Source organism: Rhinolophus hipposideros (assembly GCF_964194185.1).
Source record: "Rhinolophus hipposideros genome assembly, chromosome: 1".
Taxonomy (NCBI): domain Eukaryota; kingdom Metazoa; phylum Chordata; class Mammalia; order Chiroptera; family Rhinolophidae; genus Rhinolophus; species Rhinolophus hipposideros.
Genome location: NC_138047.1, coordinates 36,087,586 through 36,108,127, shown reverse-complemented (window position 1 = coordinate 36,108,127; position 20,542 = coordinate 36,087,586).

Here is a 20,542-nt window from a genome sequence, read left to right as displayed (position 1 = left end):
ATTTATCTATATTATACTATATATTATATACTTATATATTATTATATTATATATATTATATACACATTACAAGTATATAATATATACATACTTTATATATAGAGAGAGTGAGAGTGCCAAAAAAAGTATACACATTTTAAGAAAGGAAAAAACTGCATTCAAATTGTAATACTCAATATATACTGATAACAAAAGATGAATACAAGTCATGTGTATACATGTTTTTGGCACCCCCGGTGCCAAATAAAATATATATTGTTTTCCTCTCAATTTCCTTGGCCTAAAAACTATCCAAAAGTATAAAACATAATTTCACTTGAAATGAAACTTTAAGGAAAAACATTTTCTTTTTGAAACTTTGCTGTAAAATTAAAATAACTGTTGCCCAAATGACCCCCATTCTCCCAATAGGCTTACTACATACCTCAAAAACTGGGGGGCAGGAGGGGTTTCCCTCTTCTCAAAACTGCTCAAGCCCAATTCCTATGTGGCAAGCAGTCATGATCTGACCCATTCACCAGACCAGTGGTTGAAATGGTTGTCTTTTTGTCCGGAGTTCTATGGTGGCAACCCCCATCAAACAAACATTTAAGTGCCTACTATGTGCTAGGCAATGAGTTGGTCATTGTGCTATTTGACCTGCCATTCCAAAAGAAGTTCAACTATCAGTGTATTATAAAAGACAAAAGCCATTATCAGGCTTATCCAAAGATGAACCCTGGCCCACTGTTATGGGTTAAACTGTGTCCCCCAAAAAAGATAAGTTGAAGTCCTAACTCAGTGCCTCAGAATGTGGAAATAGGATCATTACAGATGTAAGTAGTTGAGATGAGGTCATAATGGAATAGGAGAAACCCTAATTTAGTATGGCTAATGTCCTTATAAAAAGACAGCCAAGTGAAAATACAGAGTGTTGCGGGGAGAATGTCTCATAAAGCCGAAAGCAAAGATTGGAGAGTTGCATCTACAAGCCAAGAAGGCCAAGACTTGCTGTGTCAGCAGAAGCCAGGCAAGAGGCCTAGAAAAAAATTCTCCCCCAAGAGTCCTCAGAAGGAACCAACCCTGCTGATACCTTGGTTTTGGACTCCCAGACTTCAGAACTGCAAGGGAATACATTTCTGTTATTTTAAGCCATCCAGTTTGTGCTATTTTGTTACCACAGCCGTAGGAAAAAAAATACACCCATCCATTACAAATAAATACCTTTGTAAATAGACAAACATTGAACAGAAATTTTTTATTAACATAAACTAATATTTCTAACCTTTGGAAATTGTCAAAGGTATCAAAGGCAATATAAAGTCTGAAAAGTTCTCACAAAATGTTATCATCCTTTTCTGTGGTGATACATTGACAACACAATAAGAAAAAAACTCCCTAGATTTGGAATTATTTCACCTCCATTTTATTTCAGTATTGATTTTGCAACGATATGTAGAATAAACAGCAAATCTGATAAATGGACACCCCAAAAGTGACTTGCAGTGACAAGAGAGGCACAATCAATATCTCACGTTTCGGAGCACAATTCTCTTAGGTATTGGCTTCACACACACGTCTATATTTGCAATATAATGAATCCTGCTGCCAAAGGCTTGGGACAGGGGGAAGTAAGGTGTTACTTTTTTCAGAGTTTTATTGTTGTAAGATGAAAAGAGTTGAGGAGATGGATAGGGGTGACAGGTGCACAACAATGTGAAATGTACTAATACCACTGAACTGTGCACTTAAAAGTGATTAAAATGGTAAATTTCAAAAAATGACGTGTTGTTCATTTAAAAAGGAATGAATGCTGAGTAGGCAGAAACAACAGATGTCCGCTACACGAACCAATCAAATGTCCTCTTAAAGTAATGTGGGATAATTACATTTGTTAAACATGTAGAAAATAGACTCTCTACCCTCAAGCTACTAAATGTCTCCCTAGTCGGTTATAATTACATACAGATATGTCCAACTCTCTGAGTTTGGAGAAAACACAGATATAAATTAGGATAAATTAACCCAAAAGGGTCCGTAGATCAAAGTAGCTAAGGAACTCTACTGTGAGCACAGTAGCTTTCATTCCCCAATCTTCACAATCTCTTCCATTTCAATAAGGGAAAGCTCTGACCTAAAAGTCGGCCTGGGAATGTGCCTGTGTCAGGCTGTTCCTCCTTCTCACCTTCCCTTTCACATTCAGTGTTTATCCTCTTCACAGATAAAAGGCACCTCTTTGTCCCAATCCGATTCTAACTCTAGTGCATTGCCTCAGGTGTAACACTAAGCAAAGGTACAATTCCGCGTACTGCCAATGGTGTTGAGCAGCTAAAGACTATAAAGACTGGACTGTTTTACAAGTGCAGTGATTCCAATTCTTTGCAATTAGCAAAATTGAAGGTGGGAGAAATGAAATTGCCTACTAATAGATGACCGAAGATAATTTTCATAGGATTTTTAGCGTATAAGTTAGATGGAGTACAAAAAATGCAGTGACATTGCTACAACAAAATACCTCCCCTCCCCATCTTTTTTTTTTTGTGTGAACAGGGTTTCTTAGAGTTATATCTGTAACACTGAAAAACAGGAATGGAATTGATGTTAAGCCCAGTTTCAACAGTAGAAGAGGGTTTACTATTATTACTATTAAAGCTTCTAGCAATAGTAGGACCTGTATTCCTCCACAAATACATAAACTAATTTTTCAATGCAGCTTCATTTATCTTATTAAGAGACGTACTTCTAAAAAATTTGTACTTCTTATGTTTAATAATTATAAAATTTGTAATGTATTTATGATATTTTGATCAATAATATGCTGGTAATAATGATAACTCAAATTAGAAGATATTTTAAAGTATTTAAAGACTTAGGTCACAGGAAATAAAAATGAAATTTAATTCTTATATTACAGAGAATTATGCTAGAAGGATAAATAAAAGACTTTTAGGCATAAAAGTACATTCATGAGGATAAAATTTTCCAGGAGAAATGGGATGGAAATATGAGATGAAGAGCAAAAGGAACAATGTAAAATTTGCAACTGTTAATGAACAGCTGGAATAAGAATTTTAAAAATACATGATAATGAGTATCAAATTGCTGTGGTATTTAATTCCATTTGATACACTTTATTAATATGTTTAATGCACCAGCAATTATAATCTTTGCATTGATTTAAAACTATGATAAAAAATTTTAGATGTCAAACTTAAAAATGTATGAGGAGTGCATTGTTTATGGCCCATGCTAACCAACAATGATTGAAGAACACTGCTCTAAAGGAAGAGACAAGATACTTTAAAATGAGAGTAACCTAATTAGGTAAGATACAGAGGGTGTACGCATTTTAAGAAAGGAAAAACACTGTATTAAAATTAATACAATGAATGACGTTAGCATTCATTTGATTAAAGCCATCTTTTGAGCAAACGTCATACTACACATTGCTACTGTAATTCAATTCAACTTTAAAAACTAATACATACTTGTAGGTAACATCTCTTAAAATGTGTACTTTTTTTGGCATGCTGGTATATATATGTGTCCTAAGGGGGCCCACAGAGAAGCAGACACACGTGTTTAGGAGCTGATCGGTCACACCTGCGGTGATTTGAGAGCAGGTAAAGGAGGAAGTGCGTTTCCCAGGGAAATGGCAAGCTGGCTTCCAAAACTGGGTCAGAGTCTCAGCTTTTAGTCCCAGAGACTTGATTTGGTCACAGTGCTTCATAGTGAATACTTCATATTCACCACACTCACAGGTTACTTATTAACCTGTAGTAAGAACTGCAACTGTCACATCCAGTATGATGTAACAGAAGCCAAATTATAAGCAGAAATCATTTGCTAGGTCCAGTGGAATCAGAATAAGGGGTTGGAATGGTGCGATGCAGGAGTATAACAAGCTGAAGTCCAACAGCCTGCTGCCCCTACCTAACGCCACAGGGGGTCTGCCAGGGGGACTAGAACACTCCAAGGGTTAGGCTGTAGTCATGGGCAGGGCTGGGAGGGTTCCTGCCAGCTTCTGGCTCTCAGGGCTTCCTTGTCTGTGCTGGGTCACGATTTCTCAGTTCCATTGTATTCGAATACTAGGAGCCTATTAATTATAATCAAATCCCAATCCTGTCTTCTTTATTTGACCTGCTGGTCCTAAACTGAACTGAAGTTTTGGGCAAATCCATCCCTCAGTCATATATTTACACACAGTATCTTGGCTTTCCTCCAACATAAGATGAATTACATCCATTATATGTGGATTTTCCCTTTAATTATCAGGTAATAGTTTATTTCCAAATAAACTATTTGTCGGTATGGGGATGGTGGGGATCTCATTTCCTTGTTTCATCATCTATAAAACATATAATAAATGCAATTATGAAATTAAGATTACTCACAGTGCCCTGCACTGATCACAGCCACTTTGAAGATAACTGGCTAAGAGGGAAGCTTAATGAATTCATTGCACATTTACTGAGCTCCAATTAATGCATTGAAGCACGCCCGGATCAGGGGGTAGAGAAATAAGGCAGATTCTGCTATTGAGCCCTCACATGCAAGCAGGTAATTCTTATACAGTGTGATAAATGCACAATCAAGGAATAAAAGAGGGTTATAGGAGCACAATGGAGAAGAATAAAGGACAGGCTTCACAGAGGAAATATTTTATCTCTATCTTAAAGAAAGAGTAGAAATTTACTAGGAGAAGACAGGGAATAGTCATCCAGTATTGAGAATACAATCAATATGTGGAGACATGCAGAGGCAGTGCGTATTTAGAGAATGGTGAAAAGTTCACTGTTCCTAGGACTTAGGCTTTGGTGGAGGAGGATGAAGAAAACGAAGGCAGTTTGGATTTTGCCAAAATGCCCTGGGAGAGTTTGAGTATGATTTCACATGGATTGGACCTGTAGGCAAGCAGGGATGTAGCAACCATCCTAGCCACCTTGGAAAAACATATTGGGCCAGATGGTGGCATATCAAACACAAAAATTCAGGAACGCACCACCGCAGTAAAATTTCCACGAGTACAGAAGTAGGGGCCATGTCAAAATATCCCTTCCAAGGGTAAAGACATGTTGCTTCATATGGCCCCCTTATCAACAAGATAAAGCAGAATGCCTAGTGCAGTTAGTGTATTTTGGAGACAGTATACCTGTTTAGGATAGCTACTTTCACCCGTTTGTCCAACAACCCAAAAGTCTTCCCCATTTTGAGTGGAGTACAGAGGAAGAGATGACTCTCCAGCAGGTCCAGGCTGCTGTGAAAGCTACACTGCCACTTGGGCTCTCTGGCCCAGGAAATCCCATGGTGAACAAACGGCCTGTGACAGACAGGGATGCTGTGAGCCTTGGGCTGACTCCTCAATTCAGACCTTTAAGACTCTGAGCAAAGCTATGGCATCCCCTGCAGATAAGTATTGTCCTTTTGGAGAAACAGCTTCTGGTTTGCTGTTGGACTCTAGCGAATATGGGACTTTCTCAGCCTGGGGTGCCCATCATGCTCTGGACATTGGCTGACCCGTCAAGCCATACAGTTGGATGTACCGAGTACTCCCTCAAGTGGAAGTAGTATGTCCTGAGGCACAAGTATGTTGTGTGAGCAGGCGACACAGATCCCCATGGCTTCTATTCTTGCTATCATACCTCTTTTCTCTCAAACTATGCTTATAGCCTGAGGGAACAGAAGAAGGAAGTCATAGATACAAATGATGATCACATGATCAGTTGCAGAAACAAGGACGATAGTAGTTATGACTATTTCTTCCTTCCTTTGATAAGAGTATGTGTGTGTATATATATATATATATATATATTGTTTTCTGTTCCATCTCCCTACTCTTTAATATAATGTTAATAGTTTTCAGTCTTAAATCTCAGGATTTGTGTTACAAAATATCAAAGAGGGGCTTAACTCAGCTAAAAAAAGAATGAATTAAATAACTCTAATACAGATAACAGTGGAATTTTGTGTTTTCCGCTGTTTGAGAAATAGTGGCATCATGTTAAGTAGAGGAATGTTTTTGCTCTTTTCTTTACTTGAAAGTTAAATATGTTTACAAGACCAGCCAAGAGTGGACCCAGGCTCACCACCAGACACTTGGCTACAAACTCACAGAGGCTGTAACTACACAGAAGAAACAGATTCCCATAGCTTTCTCCACAAACTCCCCCTTTGTGGTCCACTTTAGTGGCTGAACGACTTGGCTTCTCAGGTTGTCCTGCAAGCTCTGTCTTGTACCAGTTGCTTCAGAAGTGCTTAGTGACTACCTGACCCTCCAAATCCACCATTCCAGACTTTCACTTCCCCAGTTGGTTCCATAGCTGGGCAAAATCTAATTCCTGTAATAAATCTCTCATCTCACAGCACTCACAGTAGCTCTGCTTCCCTGACTGAACTCTGAGAGGTACAAAAATATTTGAGTCAAGGCCTGAAGAAAGGAAGGGATTGGTCATGAGGCTACATAGGGAAGAGCATTCCAGGCAAAAGGCCCTGAGGCATGGGCATGACTGAGAAAACTATTACAGCTGATGACGTTAGTGAAGGGGGAGAGTAGGAAGAGATGAAATCAGAGAGGTAAGTGGGGAGAGAGGCAAGGTCAGGTAGGGCCTTGTAAATAACTGCAGGTGCTTTGGCTTTTTCTCTACTTGAGATTGGAAGCCAAGGGAGCGTTATAAGAAGAGGGACATAATCCGACTTATTCTTAATGAGCTCATTCTTGCTGCTATGTTGAGAATAGACTCATAGCCCGGTAGGAAGCAGATAAGGGCAGAAGCAGAAAGATGAATTAAAAGGCTGATGCAATAATCCAGGTAAGAGATGTTACTGACTCATATCCAGCTGTTGGCAGTGAGTGAGGTGGCGATAAGTTGTTAGGATCTGGATCTATTTTGAATAGAAAGATATTAGGATTTGCTGTCAAATAGAATGCTGGGGGTGAGAGAAAAAGAGGAGTCAATGACGAATCCAAGGTTTTGGGATTGAGCAATAAAGAATGGGATTTCCATTTAATCAAACAAAGAAGGCCAGGAGCAGCACACATTTTGAGAGGAATATAAGAAATTCAGATTTAGTCACTTTAACTTTGCTATGTCTATTAGATATGTAGGGGTCTAGGTCTAGTAGGCAAGTATCGACACGTGTGGCCTTCAGGGGAGAGATTTGAGATGGAGACACCAATTTTGGAAACATTCATCTACAGATGGGTAAGATCATTAAGGGAATGAGTGCAGTGAGAAAAAAAGACGTGTTCAGGACTGAGCTCAGGGGCACTTGGAAAGGTTAGAGATGAGGAATAGCCAGAGGACTGAGGAGACTCATGAGCTGACCCAAGTGTCACAATTCTATGTTGCTCCATCTTCCTTGCAGGTAGGGAATGTGTCTTATTGATCTGTGAATTCCTGACATCTAGTATGGTATCAGTCCCTTATCAGGTGCTTAGTAAACAGGTGTTGAAGTAAGGGCCGTGCAAGATGACCTCGTGGAAAGATAACCTCCAGAATGAAAGAAGATATTTGTAAACATATAGCTGACAAAAGACTTGTATCTAGAATGTATCAAGAACTCTTACAACCCAATATTCAAAAGGGGCAAAGGATCCAAATAGACATATCTTCCCAGAAGACTTATAAATGGCCAAACCACATGTGAAAAGATGATTAACATCATTAGCCATAAGGGAAATGCAAATCAAAACCACAATTAGATAGCAATGCAAATCAAAACCACAATTAAATACCACTCACACCCACTAGGATGGCTAGAATCAAAAGAAAAATAACAAGTGTTGACAAGGATGTGGAGAAATTAGAATCCTCATACAATCGCTAGTGGGAATGTAAAATGGCAAAGCCACTTTGGAAAACAATCTGACAGTTCATCAAAAAGTTAAACATAAAATTACCATTTGACTCAGTAATTCCTCAGGTATATAGCCAGGGGTTGTAATTGTAATAACCAGCAAGATCAGATTGGCAATAAAGAGGCAGCCTGACTTGCAGAGATTTATGGAGATGGAACATGGTGTCCCTCGGGGCAAAACACAGGGGCAACTGACAAGGATACCACTTACTAGTAGCAGAAATCCAGGATGGGGACCACGAGGCTAAGAGAAGATACCTCAATAAGAAGTTATAACTCCTCACCTGGTTTCAGGACCAGATTCAGTTTTCAGACCCAGTCTTATTGAGTGAGTCCCCAGGAATAAGGATCCTGCAAAACCATAGTGAGTATGCATGGTAATAATAACCCTGAGTTTTTCTCAAAAGGGATCTATGCACATTTACTTAAGTAAATGTACACTGGAGAAAACTGATGCCCAGATATTTCAAGGGCTACTGGACAAAGGGTCTGACTAGAATTGCTATATTATCGTAGCCCCTGTTAGAGTACTAAAAGGAGATACGGCCAAGGCCTGGCTTAGGAGTGGGTCCACTAGGTTTATGGACCTACCCAGTGACTGTTTCTGTGATCTTCAAATGTAAAATAGGAATTTTACATATTGGGCTGTTGGTGCAACCCCTTCATTGGGACCTTGGCCTGTGGGCTTATAGCTCTGAAACTATAACTCTTGGGCTTAGGTAGGAAATAAAAAACAATATCATATCCTAGGAACGAGAGATAGTGGAGATTAGGGTCGTCCTTAAGAATCCAAAGAATGCAGAAGAGGTAGTCTTCCTCATATCTCCAATTCACTGGTCTGGCCCCTGCAGAAACCAGATGGACCCTAGAAGGTGACTGTGGTCCATAAGTAGTAGTAGCTTTACCATATCTACCTGTCAGATGTTGTATCTTTGCTAAAATAGATTAATATGGCCTCAGTTACATGGTACGTAGTCATTGATTTGACAAACATGTACTTTTCTATTCCAGTCCAAAAAGAAAGGCAGAAATAGTTTGTATTCACATGGAATTGACAACAAACACACTTACGGTTTTGCCCCATGGCTACGCTTCCTTTCTCACCTTACATCATAATGTAGTGGGAAGAGATCTCAACTTTCTGACATCCCACAGAATGTCACAGTCATCCATCACAGTGACAATATGATGTTTATCAGGCCAGATGATGATGAGGTTCCAGCCTGATGGAGCACTCAAACAGCCCACCGAGACAGCACAGCCAGCCACTGACCGACTGGGGTACAGAGGCTGCCGCCCTCTCTCAGAGGAAGGGCAGTTCTGCAGGGTGGTTAGTGCTCCAGAGCTTCCCCCCTGTGGATCAGGCCAAGGTCAGACTTAACCTGAGACCACATCCTCACTTGGCTCTTCTCCCGTCTTTATTTTGCTTCCTTCCCTCCCTTCAAGGCTTTTCCTGGATAAAGGATTTTCCATCAATAAATCATAGTGCACTAAAGTCCTCTCTGGCTCTGCTTCTTTAGAACTAAGACAACCAGCAGTAAGGAAATGCCTCTGAGAGAAGCAGGAAAATGAAAGCCACGCTGACTGGCTACAGGTTCTCAGAGAGGTCAAATTTCTGCTTGAGACAAAGGATCTGCCTTCACTGATTCTTCCTGACTAAACAGATCCAAAGGGCTGGGAGTCAGTCTCCATTTCTCAAACTGGGTTTTTATACCACAGGAACATGCATCCTCATTCCAGGAATTATAGGAAATCATAGGGTAAAACCATATCCTCCTGGAATGACAAATGTGCTGGAAAATGTGGGGGAAATATTTTATACTATAATAAATGTACATCTATTATGAAGTAGAGTACAAAATGGGCCAAAAAGTGTAGATGAAACACATGGTCTCAAAAGACACATCTCTCCTGAAGCAGGCAACTGAGGGCCCCAGAGTTCAAGGTTCTTCTACCGTAAGGGTTACTTAAGTGGGAAAGTTTGATGAGCGTGGACAGAGCTGGTGATGGCTGCTTTGAATAAGAGAGGAAAACAGGCTCTGTTCTGTAGACCAAAACAAGAAAAAGAGGGAACCCAGATTCCAAAAAACCAACTTAAAATATGTTTTCAATGCTTCCTCTTGTAGTAACTACCATATTTGACAGCTTTCTATTTGCTAAGCTCTTTTTGTTTGTTTTTGCTGACCATAGGTTTAATTTTATCTACTTTTGGCATCTTATAAAGACAAGCTACATATATTTGGGACTGTTAATAAACATGAAAAGCTGTACTATGAAAAAGATATGCCCCTAGAAAACTATAAAATCATGTATTTATAAATTTGCCACAGAATAATGGTATGGGGCATGGGGATGTTAAGTACAGCATAGGGAATATAGTCAGTAATATTTTAATAACTATGTATGGTGTCAGATGGGTACTAGACATATTAAGGGTATCACCTCGTAAGTTATATAAGTATCTAACCACTATCTCGTACACCTGAAATTAATACAATATTGAATGTCAACTGTATTTGCTAAGAACTTTACATGCATGAACTCACTTAATCCCAGCAGCGTTCTCTGAAGCAGGTACTATGAGCAGCCTCATTTTACATATGGGAAAAGGAAGTTCAGAGAGGTGAAATAGCTTTGCCAAAGTGATTGGAAAATATGTGGATACCCTCATCTCTCTGTATGTTCTGCGTTTTCTCCAACTCAGTGTGCTCATAGAATGTAGGACATATAAAAATAGAGAGATCCAGGAACTTGGTATCTCTAGAATACAATGTCACTGAAGTCAAAAGACCTGAAATCTGGCCTGCATTTAGAACATGCCATTTCCCAACTTTTACCCTGATGTTCATTTGATACTCTTGTTCTCTTGGTTTCACGTTTTGCAATTTGATATTTTAAACCCAAAACTTTGACTTCTTTCTTTACCATGATATATTTATTTCTCTTTTACTACATATATAAATTTTGCCCTGTGTACAACCTTTTAGGCCTGGTATGATACATAAAAGTAAATAGAAAATAAGTGTGAAAATATCAGAGATCAGAAGAAGCAATTTTCACAAATGTAGAAGTCATAGAGACTCTCTTTGTAAAGGTTATATTTTGCTTATTTCTTTATTAAAAATTTGCCAGTGTCCACATATACAGTTTGTCTGCCTTTAAAAATAGACTTAAATGCTATTTCAGGATCTTGTAAATAGAAGCTCAAATCTATAATTTTTCAGGAGAAAGGATGGAAGTAGATTTGTCCCTTCCTCATCAGCATGTCATTTTAATCATTGTTTAGCACTTTCTTACTACTCTGCTGAGTTGCTGGACATAAATCCAAGAATATGAGGCATATATAGCCAGACTTTAAAGACGGTTTCTATTCCTTTCTGGCTTGCAGTTTTATAAGTCCATCTCGGTCTCATGTATCAATTAATGTTTATATTGATATATTTCTGCTACAGTATTCCAGCTTGCATTTGTGATATGGGAGCTGCTGTCACATTTCCTTGTATCTCTTTATATACTTTGCCCTAATGGATATAGAATGTTATTTTTCATAGGTTATTCAGCCAAGATCCTCAGAAATTTTATCAAAACATGATTTCTGACATTTAGCTTTACATGCATAGAGTACAACACTAGTTGCACACAATTAAAATCATTTTTTAAACAGAAGATTTAAAACACTATGAAAGTAGTTTTCCTGCCTTTCTGACAAGCTTTCAATAATTTCAATACTTTTTCAGGGTATTGTCTTATTGCTTATTATATACCCTAGTCCCCCTCTTATCTGAGGGGGATATGTTTCAAAACTCCTCGCGGATGCCTGAAACCACAAATAGAATAGAACTGTATATATACTGTTTTTTCCTATACATTCATATCTATGATAAAGTTTAATTTATAAATTAGGCACAGTAAAAAATTAACAACATTAAGCAGTAATAAAATAGAACAATTATAACAATAAACTGTAATAAAATTTATATGAATGTGGTCTCTCTCCCTCTCTTCCTCTTTCTCTCTCTCTCTCTCTCTCTCTCTCTCTCTCTCTCTCTCTCTCTCACACACACACACAACTGATCTGATAACTAAGATTAAGTGAATAACGAGTGGGTAGTGTATACAGCATGGATATGCTGGACAAAGGGATGATTCACATCCCAGAAGGGGTGGAGCTGGATGGTGTGAGATTTCATCATGTTACTTAGAACAGTTCACAATTTAAACTTATGAATTGTTTATTTCTGGAATTTTCCATTTAACATTTTTGGACAGTGGAAAACAAAACCATAGATAAGGAGGGACTACTGTAAACTGTTTACTATCTTTTTAAACTTGGTTTTTGATATGTAAACAACTCCTAACCCAGGAATTAAACTTTGCAGATGCTAAAAAGGTGTTCAAGGTAAAACTTTCATGATCTCTTAGATCTAAAGGTATTATATAAGCCTAATAAATATATTATTGAAAAATCAAGCTCTAACAATATGGAAGTTTTAGGAATCACAAACTAAGAATTTTTGTTCCAATCCCATGCATTACTCTGGCAATCTAGGCCACCTAGAGTGTAAAGCAGTGCTAACAAAAGTGACAACGAGAATTCACTGTAAATGAATACTTCAAAAGAGAAAACTGGAGGAAAAAAAGAAAGGAAAGAGCAAAGGGGGGGTGGGTGGAGTGGGAAAGGAGCAGAGAAAGGAGGGAGGGAACTGCTGGTAAGCAGTTCCCTTTAATCCCAGCTTGGGTATCTTTCCAAAGAGGACAACAATCCACAGAAAATCAAAGACAGTTTCTAAAGAAGTCAATTTCTCTGTTCTGATGAGTTGAAAGAAACTGTGTTGAAGGAAGTCTTGTCAGAACAGACTACATTGGATCTGTCCAAGGCCATCATCAAGGTCTTGGGACTTCTGAAAATGTGGTCTTAGCGAAATCTAAAAGGAATCATAATGCTCTTTCCAATAGCCACATATATAAGCAAAAGGCATGTGGCATAGTGGGTTTCTGTCCTAGTTTGGTCACTCACTGCTGTTACAACTTTTGACAACTAATTGAATCATTTTGGGCTTCACTTTAATATACTGAGGTGACAGGCAAAACTGGGTTGGAATACCAGGGCCATTTGCTTATTACTGTATGATTTTAGAGAAGTTATATAACTTCTATGAATCTATTTATTTTACCATAAAATGTAAAGAAGACATAAAAATGTTGTTTGGAAGAAGCCAGACAAAAAAGAATACATAACATATGATTCCATCTACGTAAAACTCTAGAAAAGCCAAACTAATCTACGGTGACAGAAAGTAGATCAGTGGTTGAGGGGCAGGAAGAAAGAATTAGAAAGAGGTGCAAAAAAAATCTTTAGCATGAACCAAGACAGGCTGTTTGTATGGAAAACCCACTGGAAGCTGTTTGGGTGGGTCCCCAAGTTGGTTTGGGAAGGGTCTCAGGGAATCACCAGGGCAGGGTGAACAAATGGTGTTAGTTAGCCAGGCTGATGGAGATCAGATTTGGCGGCTGCCTGCATCAGCAGGCTGGGAGGGGAGAGGGCTTAACAAAGAAATAATGGCTTCCACCAGCTCCTTTGTTCAGGAGAAAGCTGCCCCTCCAACCTTCACCCTGAACCCGGACAATTCAGTTCTTCCCCATTTGTCCTTGGCAACTTTCAAGCTATTGCCCCAGCACTGGAGCTCAGAGAGAGTGAGTCCATCAGTGAGTAAGTCGATTCATGTCCCTTTAAGAGGAATGCCTGGGATTCCAGTTGCCCTCTATCTCACTCAATCATAATTTCCACTGGTTTTCACAGCCAGATGTTATGGGACTTCTCTCCCTGGCACTAGAACTCTGGTCTGGGGAGCCTTATGTGGGGCTGGGACCTCTTGTTCCTCCAGTGGGGGGACCTCCACAGCAAAGATATCCCTCCCGATATTTAATGATCACACGTGGGGGTAGGGCCAGCCTGTTCCGCGTCTCTGCCCCTCCTACCAGTCTCGAGCTTGCTTCCTCTGTATGTCTTAGTTGTAGGGCTTTGGTTCAGCATGACTTCAGGTGATTCTCAGTAATGGTTGTTCTGTAGTTTAGTTGTAATTTTGATGTGGTCCTGAGAGGAGGCAAGCAGAGTGTTTACCTACTCTGCCATCTTGACTGGAAATTCCCTTGACTTCTTAAATGGGATACCTGGCTCACTAAATTTCCACATTTCTCCTTCTCTAATATAAACATTTCATTTTATTAATTTCCATCAAGCATTACTTTCATTGCATCTCATAAATTTTGATATTTAAACGTCTATTATTGTTTAGTTCTAAATATTTTTAAATTTTAATTATGAATTCTACTTTGATCCATGTTGTACTAGAGTGTACATTGTAATTTCCAAAGTTTATAAGTCTCACTTGTCATTTTATTGTATTTGAATTAATTGCACTACAGTTAGAAAACATGGTCTGCTTAATACTGCTTCCATATAATTTGTTGAGTCATGCTTTATGACTAGACACTCAATCAATGTTTGTAAATGCTCCATGAATGCTTGAGAAGAATTTTAAATTGTTGAGCACAGAGATTTATATATGTCCATTAGATTAAGATTGTTAATATGGTGTTCAAATTTTTTAAAAAAAATCTGTATGTCCGGAGCATAGCCAGCTGAGCTGGTGAGTGGGGCCTAAGGGGGGGGGGGAGAGAGAGAGAGAGAGAGAGAGAGAGAGAGAGAGAGAGAGAGAGAGAGACAGAGAGACAGAGAGACAGAGAGAGGGACAGAGAGAGAGAGACAGAGAGAGAGAGAGAGAGAGAGAAACTGAGTTGCCAGGTGTCAGAGTAGCCGATTAAAGCAACAAGCCAAAATGAAAGAGTTCTAAGCTCTTAATCACTTAATGCTGTGGTACAAGCAAGAGGCTCAACAGAAGTGTGGACTCCTGTTCCCTTTTCCTGCATGGAATGGTGCACTGGGGGAGTTCATGTGGATCAACGTAGATATATGGGTCATCTCAATGTTGAGGGCTAGCCCAGGAACAAAAAACTCCCAATAGTTTTATGGATGCTGGTGTCAGGGTAAAGGCAAGGCAGGAGGGTTAGGAGTGGAAAATTACTGAGGCAGTCTGAGTAAAAGTGCCTTCAAGATTTCTCCCCTCTGCTCCCCATTAGGAGGCCTCAGCAGAGGCACTTGAAGATCTCTGCCCAAGGCTCAGATAAAGAGACTTCAGATACAGGCTCAGAACGTAGGAATGCAAATATTAAAAAGAACAATGACAGATCAGAGGGCCCTGAGTCCTTAACTGCAGCTCCTGTCAGAGGCTGCAATGCATTAGTGTGCCTCGAGTCTGGGGGGGATGGGCACCTTCCACCGGAGGCCCACCAGGTAAAGCCATTGTAATTGCCTATGGCCAGGCCTGAAAACCCACACAAAGTTTTTAACCAGGAACCATGCTCCTCACTGTATTCTCGGTTTGATTTATAAATTGAGACAGGTGGGTTCATGGGGATGGTGGATTTATCTGTTTTCCCCTGTGGTCCTAGTAGCAATTTTTCTTTTACACATTTGAGGCTACTTTATTAGGAGCCTCAGTTTTAGAGTTGTTATATCTTCCTGGTGAATGACATAATCATATTGATGTCCTCTATGTCTAATAATGCTTTTGCTTATCAATCAGTTGTGCTGATATTAATGTAGTTATACATTATTAGTTAATAATATACATTATTTCTTTGGTTAACATTTTTTTCTGGAAAGATTTTTCCCTTCCTTTTTCTTTTAGTATTGCCAAATTCTTATACTTTTGGCACGTCTCTTAAAAATATCACATGTCTAGATTTTAAAAATCTAATTTGATAAACATCTAAGTTAAGTCTAATTACACACTACAGTTTTTTTATTTGGACATTTTTCTATATTACCTTGTTATTCCTATTTGTCCTAGATTTTCTATACCTTTTTCCCCTGCCTCTTATCTTGCCTTCTTGGGGTTTTGACTGTGTGTTTGTTTGTTTTTTTCCTTATTCCATTTATCTCTAGTCATTTGGATTTATATACTTTTTTCTTTTCTTTATTGTTTTTTCTTGAGATATTACCATAAGTATTTAACTTAAAGTTTAAAGTTAAAGAATTTCTTAACCTCTGCCAGAACAGTACAGGGAATTTTGAATACTTTTACTCACATTGACTTTTTCGCATCATACATATTAGTATGCAGAGCAGTATTTTAGTACTATTCTCTTTATTAATACCATACCTAGATATTATTATACACAAATATTATTTATTTGGATTTATGTACATGCTTTCACTGAATATTATTTTAATCCTCTTTCTCAGACCATCTATTGAATCATTTTCTTTCTTCTTTACATCCTTTAGAAGTTTCATTTGTACAGGTCTCTAGGTAGTAAAATCAGCTTCTGTTTATATGTAAATTCTTTTGAAAGGTAGTTTTGCTGAATGTGAAATTCAAGGATGATGATTATTTTCTCTCAACATGTGGAGGTATTATTCTACCGTCATCTGGCTTCCCTGGTTGCTATTTGAGGAGATAGATGTCATTTTCATTTATGCTTTCTTAATGGCCGATTCTAAAATATTTTTCAGTTCTTGGTATTCTGTAGTTTCTCACTGCTTATATCTAAGCATGGATTTCTTCTTATTTTTCTTTTTAGAGATACAATGTGCTGTTTCTTTAATTTGTCTTTTTTTGAGATACAATGCTATTTCTTTTTCTTTTTTTTAAATTGGGGAATATTGGAGAATAGTGTGTTTTTCCAGGGCCCATCAGCTCCAAGTAGTTGTCCTTCAATCTAGTTGTGGCGGGCACAGCTCAGCTCCAAGTCCAGTCGCCATTTTCAATCTTAGTTGCAGGGGCGCAGCCCACCATCCCATGCGGGAATTGAACTAGCAACCTTGTTGTTAAGAGCTCGCGCTCTAACCAACTGAGCCATCTGACCGCCCCTCTGGCAGATCAGGGTCAGCTTGTTGTCTTCAATCTAGTTGTGGAGGGCCCAGCTCACTGGCCCATGTGGGAATCAAACTGGCAACCCTGTTGTTCAGAGCTCGCGCTCTCACCTACTGAGCCATCTGGCTGCCCCCCAATTTATTTTTATTTTTCCTTCTTGAGATACAATGTACTTCCCACTCTCATTAAGTGTTCAGACTCACCTCCTAAAATAGGCATGAGGCAATGTTCTGGTTAGTTTTCACAAAGGCCATTTTTAAGGAGTAGGGGCTATCGGTCAAAGTTTGGTAGCTAATAAAAAGAAAATAGATTTGAGCCGGGGCCCAAGAAAGCAGTATGGAGTTGGGGGTAGAAGAGTGGGCAGCCGGGTTAGGAACGATGAAGGGAATAAATTTTGGTTAGGAACCCAATAGAGTTTGCTACACAAATGACAAAGTATTAGAATGACTATGTGGAGAAATTAAACTGTAAATGTCTTAGGGTGGTGGTTTTAGGGGTTATAAATTGTTTTCAATTTAATTTGTTCAGATGTCCTTTTTCTTTTCTTTTCTTTTCTTTTTTAAATTGCTTCAGACTCTTAGACCACTGAAGCTAAATGTCCAGGTAAGACAAAAACACTAGACATCTATAAATTGATTTATTCACTCTAAGGATTCCGACCAAAAAACAAAAAAATGCTTGGTTAGAACTCAGCAATGTTCTCAAAAAGACATATCGTCCTGATATATTTATAGATTAAAATCTTTTTCTGCTTGTTATATTCCTCATTCACCAATCTCCTGGTAAACGGAAATATGTAACAAATAGCTCTGAAGCACCGTTCAGAAACCAATTTTAACTGATAAATCTCGTTTATTATGTCCTACTGACATTTAAAGTGCCTATTGGCAAAAGTAAAGAATTAGAGATGAAAATAGACTTAAGCCAAATTTTTATATGATTGGATCTACATATTTTTTATTTTCTGCTGCTCAAGGTCCTTGGTATTCTAAAATTGGAAAAAATCTCAGAATTCATGTAATCCTTGTTTTACTGTTGAGGGAAATGAGACGCAGAGAAGTTAGTTAACATGTCTATGTTCACACCATTGGTAGCTGGTCTAGGCCCACCAAAGCCCTCTGATTTCCAATTTTACAACTCCACAAGAATAATAACTGATTAATAACTAAGGTAGGATCTCTATTTCATTTCTACTGAGGGCACTTCTCATTATTTACTATCAGTTACATCATGTTTCTCCTATGTCTTCAGTCCTTTCTCTACAGCTTAGGAACATGACGTATTTATCTTTCATTGTGGACAGTGCATGTCCTGAACACTAATTGATGGTGAAGAGCTAGATACAAAAAAGAATCAGTGTTTCCTTATTTCTAATATGTACATGTTTTTCATGGTTAAACCTTTTGTAAAGAGAAATGCCTTACAATTGACAACTACATTTGATGCACTGGGTGCCCTCCTCCCCCTGCCACCAAAAATTGATGATGTATCTGAAAATTGATGGCATTTAAAAAGCTAAAAAATATGGTCTATGTCTTATGTTTGTCATCTGCTAACCCCATCCCTTATCCAGGTAAGCCTAGTATAGTGTCAGCACATAGTAGGTACTCAAAAAATATTTGTTGAGTGAATATAGGAAGGTATGATTCAATGAGAATATGTGTTCTCCATCACATTTATCTTTCTTCCTTCAGATGTACTTGTGACTACCCAGTTAATAACTGTTTTTAGGAAACAGGAGAAAAAATTGATTTTATCATAGGAAAAAAGTATGGTCATTTTTTTGCATTACATATCATTTTTATGGTGTTATTTTTAACTTTAAAAATATGTGATGTCAGAACCTTACTTCTGGGGAAACATTACTGACAGAGAAACTGCCAACTAAGTTTTAAAATGTTGAGGAAGTATATTGTCAATAATTAATGTCGTACTCATTATAAATTCAGTCTAGGCTATTCGACTTCAGTGAGCCATGCTTATCAGAGAGTTGGGTGACCTGCTCTGGCCCTGGACATTGCAGAAATCATTTAAGTTTTTTCTTCTCAGTGGCTGAGCTTGATACTTATTTCTAGTGGTAATAACTAAGGCTGTAGGGCTGGGCTTTGGATGAAAGCAGACCGGAGAGACGAGCGTGCACAAGTATTGAAATCAAATGAGGTTGGGTTGAAACCTGGACTTTGACACTTGGTAGTTTTGTGAACTTTAGCAAGTTAAACAAACAGCCTCTCTGAGGCCTCAGTTTACTTATCTGTAAAGTCAAGGTAGAAATATGAAACTCAGAGGACTGGCCTGAGGATTCAGTGGGACAACAAATACAACGTCCTTTGTATAACAAAAAAAGCTTGTACTCTTTCCTTCCTTATCTCCTTGGGAAACTTCTGACTTCAGGCAGAAATACCCACTCCTCAAAATATTTGGGGAGGATTGCTTCAGTCCTTGAGTATCCTGACTTCATAAATACACTGTATATGCTACCCCCCTCAACTAGCAAGAGTCTTTCGTCATTAGAACAAAGTTTTCCCAACTTTGAGATTTATGAATGACCTCTACGATTTTTGCAATATCCTATGACAAATAATACTACTTGCTTGGTATATGTTATAGACTTGCCCAAAGATTTAACACCTGTGAAATCACAAACTTGATATCCTAATTATATATTCATACACATACAAGAATATAAGCTTTTATGATGTGCATTATACAAATAACTATTACATGTTTGTGATTCACCTAAAATCATCTCATGAATCACTATTGAGATGCACACGGTCTACCAATACAAGAGTCCAAAACTACCCTAGGTATTTTAAGGAGAAAGGGATTTAATACAGGGAATTAGGTGCTTACAAAACCACTGGAAGTGCTGGAGGACTAACGTTGGGGATTGATTCCTTCAGGATTGATTCCCATAATACTGTAGAACTGCCCTGCGGAGGATATTCGAATCTGTCTTATTAGTTATCAGAATCATAAGCAGGTAGTTTCTAAAGGGTATATCCTAAATCTTCATTATTACTAGAAAAATAATACTTATGACAAAGAAATCCCACTGCTGTGAATCAGAAATGACATCTGTATTTATGAAGGACAACTTATTCATTAATTTTGTTTCTCCACCTATAACAGGTCTGCTCCATGTTTACCCTAAATGTTTAATTGATTTTTTAAAATGATTTTTTAAAATGATTTTTTAATTGATTTTTTAATTGATTTTTTAAAGATCCTTCTGATCTTTGTGGATTCATTTTTAAATGGTCAAAATAAAAATGTTGTGACTTTTTTAAATTCATATTTTTCATATTCATATTATGTAACCCATTTTATTATCTTATTATAATATATATCATATATACAGTAATATAAATTATTACTTTTATAACCATAGAATCAAGCAAAAAGTGAATATGAAGATCAACTGTACTATAATAATTGACATGCAGAGCTTCACACATATCCCTATTGAATTTTTAACAGCTCTATTAAGATACGTTCACCCATTTAAAGTTTTTTGATGTATTCATAGCAGTGTATAACCATCACCAAAATCTCTATTAAATTTCATTTTATTTTTAACTCGTTTTTCTAAATATCATAATTCTTTCATTTAGATCACTTATTCTCATTTGCATGTGTGCACGCTCTCTCTGCTCTAATAAAACTGCACAAGACAGGGTTAAACCCGTGGCCAAGTGGCTGCAGATTGAGATTACTCTGTTCAGCAGCACTTTTTTAAGGGCAGAATAATTTAAGTGAGCTAAAAA